We start from the raw sequence: 4,208 nt of genomic DNA, 5'->3' as shown, positions 1-4,208 counted from the left end.
ACACACACACACACACACACACACACACACACACGCAGAAGATGTGCTTGAACAGGATTAGCTCCTTAATGTTCCAGGGCCGTTTACTTAAATAAAGGCCTGACTTAATACTTTAATGAGGCAACTGGATGCAAAGTCATGACACTCTACACACACTCACACACACACTCACACACACACACACACACACACACACACACACACACACTCACACACACTCACACACACACAGGACAAAGAGGATGCTAAGTGCTCAGTCAAGTAAGAAACAAGGGTGACACACAGTTGTGCTCTTACCTCTCTCTCTCCCTCTCCCTCTCACCCTCCCTCTCTTCCTCTCTCTCTCTCTCTCTCTCTCCCTCCCTCTCTCTCTCTCTCTCTCTCTCTCTCTCTCTCTCTCTCCCTCTCTCTCTCTCCCTCCCTCTCTCTCTCTCTCTCTCTCTCTCCCTCTCTCTCCTCTCTCTTTCCCTCCCTCCTCCCTCTCTCTCTCCCTCCCTCTCTCCCTCTCTCTCTCTCCCTCTCTCTCGCTGTCATTCTGACTGATGATTATTTTCACACTTCCTGTCCTGATGTCAGGTGTCTGTTGACTTCACTCTCTCATTGACAGACACAGGTAGTTAATGATGTGACCAGGCAGCTTCAGCTTTGTCTGCTACAGTCTGAGATCGATAACGACGTTAATGTGACGCTGATTAATGGTTAATAGAACAGCTGTGAAGAGGAGTGATACGTGGAGTTAAAGGTCCGAGGGCTGCTGTCCTCGTGGAATGACTCTCATCCAATCAGATTACTTGGTTTATAATTTAGCTTCTAGCTTTGTTTCCCAACCTCAACAACACAAACCTGTAATGTCCCACAGACATCAGCTGTGACTTTATCAGTTTGTCTCCAACAGAAGAAAAAACAGCTGAAGAGAGAAAAACAGAAACATCAGAGCTGATGTTCAACATCACAGGTTCTTCCTGTTTCTCTCCCCTATCTGTCTCCAACTTCCTGTTTGTGACTCAAACACAAGTTACTGTTACACACACACACACAGACACACACACACACACACACACACACTCACACACACACACACACACACACAAATTTCTTATGCATGCATACTTGCTTAAACTAATATTTATAAACCTTGTTTATATGCTAAAATTAAATTCTGCTAAGTGCATATAGTCACTGCACACACACACACACACACACACACAAATTTCTTATGCATGCATACTTGCTTAAACTAATATTTATAAACCTTGTTTATATGCTAAAATTAAATTCTGCTAAGTGCATATAGTCACTGCACACACACACACACACACACACACACACACACACATATACACATGCACACACACACTAAGGCATCTTCTAAAGGAGATAAAAGGACATAATGAACAGGGCAGGATGGAGGAGAGGAGAGAAGGAGGAGGAATAAAGGACAAGGAGCACATATAACTGAGGAGAGTGACGAAGCAGACGACTGGGGGAGAGGATTCATTTAGTTTGAATCAGGTAACCATCAGGTAACCATCAGGTAACCATCAGGTAACCATCGGGTAACCATCAGGTAACCATCAGGTAACCATCAGGTAACCATCGGGTAACCATCGGGTAACCATCAGGTAACCATCGGGTAACCATCAGGTAACCATCAGGTAACCATCAGGTAACCATCAGGTAACCATCAGGTAACCATCAGGTAACCATCGGGTAACCATCAGGTAACCATCAGGTAACCATCAGGTAACCATGGAGTCCAAAAGTACGAAAACGACATTTCAAACATCTGAATACGATGTGACATATTAAACAGGTTCTTCACTTCCCTGTCAGCTCATATTTCATGCATCTTTGTGCATGTGATAATGTGTGTGTGTGTGTGTGTGTGTGTGTGAGTGTGTGAGTGTGTGTGTGTGTGTGTGTGTGTGTGTGTTATATTAGATCTGTATGTATTTCAGTGGCTGCATTTTTATGTACAAGTGTGTCCATATGTTTATACAATGATGGATCGTGGCAATTTCTTCTTCACATAATAAACACAATGTATTTATTTACTCGTCAAACAAACACACACACACACACACACACACACACACAGACACACACAGACACAGACACAGACACAGACACACACACACACACACACACACTCACAGACACACGCACACACTCACACACACACACACACACACACACACACACACACACACACACACACACACACACACACACACACACACACACAGCAGTAGCAGGAACAATACCAGAGGTGTCAGGATGATTGACCGCCCCATAAGCCTCTCTGATATGAGCTGCTGTGTCCCACAATGCACTGCAGCGAGTCTTTGGCCCCAGATTTAGAGCCGTGTGGACAGAGGAGGACATGTAGACGAGGAGATGAGTCAGTGTGGACGGAGCCTGAGACTCCTTCAGGCTTTTCAGCAGAATCACATTAACGTTCGAGTGATGAAGCTCTCTAATGGTCGCAGCAATTCTGACGGGAGCAAAGGTCTTAAAGCCCAAACCTTTCTGTCATGGTTTGCCCTGATGGACACTTTATATTTGGACTTTTGAGTCATTTCCTGTTTTATTTTGTAATCACTTCCCTCGTGTATCTCGTGGTTATTTTACTTCATGTCTTTGTCCCGTTTCCCTCCTTGTTTTATGGTTTGGTCATTAGTGACTTTTTTTTTGTTATTAAAACCTTTTTTACACCATCTTGTTTGTTGTTGTTTTGTTGTTTGTTGTTCTCCTGAACCTGACACCTCCCATCAACCTGACCAGGTGGCTTTTGTGCCTAAACCAGATCAGACCTTTACCACAGGGAGGAGGGAGTTCTTCTTAAGCAATGACTTTAACAGGAGGGAAAATTATTCAGGATGAGCTCTAGGTCATATCAGAGGGGGCGGGACAAACAGACACTGTGGTCATTTTGATTGGACAACTGGTTGAAACAAAGACAAACTGAACCCACCATCGTCAGTCAGAGCTAAGCTAATAGCTAACAGCTAAAAGCGTTGCTAATGAAGTGACAGGATGTTTGACTGTAGCAGAGGATGAAAACTGGACCAGGTCACATCAGTGGTTCCTAACTGATGTTACTTTATTGATTACAGATTCTGAATGATCAGAACTTTCCTCCTGGGGAAGAGGGTTCATGAAATAAAAGGATGTGATGTCACATGTTAGTGAACATGACAGAGAGGAGAAGGAGGATCTGAAGCTTCCACCTTCATCACAGCTTCCTGTTCATCTCGCACTGTTCCTCATCATTGTTCCTCTGAATGAAACACTCAGAGCTCTGAACGCTGCCTTTGGTCTGTGGTCACAACAACCTTGTTTACTTCAAAACAACAACAGAGAGGAAACAGGAGCATCACGAAGAGCGACATGTTACCATGGAGATCACTGGAGCCAGGCAGAGTCATGAATAACACACAGAGACGTACAAAGAGAAACACAGTTCAACTGAGATTCTGTTCTGCTGCAGTGAAGAGGTCACACACACACACACACACACACACACACACACACACACACACACACACACACTGACTTTTACTCTTTTACTTTTAAATTCAGACAGTTTGTTTTTACTGTGATTCAGTGACACTGGTCTCTACAGGGATTCACTCACATTACAAAGATTTTCAGAGTTACTTGAACACACCGCGGCTGGTGGGCGTGAAAAACTTTAAGATTCAACCAAACTTTTCAGTCTCTTCATCAAACTTTTAAAAGTTTTTTCTTGTTTTAAAGCCATCACATTTTCTCACAAATCTATTATTTTATTTACTGACGTTCATTTTCTAACTGATTTATTCCTGTGTGGATTTTTTCCCTCCATGTTTTTCCCTCCATGTTTTTCCCTCCATGTTTTTCCTTCCATGAATTTCCCTCCATGAATTTCCCTCTTTGTTTTTCCTTCCATGAATTTCCCTCCGTGTTTTTCCCTCCGTGATTTTCCCTCCATGTTTTTCCCTCCATGTTTTTCCCTCCATGTTTTTCCCTCCATGTTTTTCCTCTTGTTTATCAGAGGTTTTCTCTCTGCACAGTCAGAATAGTTTCTTCCAGGTGTGTTTAATAATTCATTTTCTTATTTCAGCTGCTGTAAACGACTCCATTGAGATCTGCTGTGAACTAATGTGTCAAACAGCAGCAGCCATGATCCTTCTTCGCTGCCAGTTCTCACGTTACTGCAGAATGAA

The sequence above is a fragment of the Seriola lalandi genome, unplaced genomic scaffold, assembly GCF_002814215.2.
Source record: "Seriola lalandi dorsalis isolate HSWRI2012SDOR001 ecotype SW California unplaced genomic scaffold, Sedor1 jcf7180002054557, whole genome shotgun sequence".
NCBI lineage: Eukaryota > Metazoa > Chordata > Actinopteri > Carangiformes > Carangidae > Seriola > Seriola lalandi.
The sequence above is the reverse complement of the archived record's forward strand: the minus strand, read 5'-3'. Positions refer to the sequence as shown.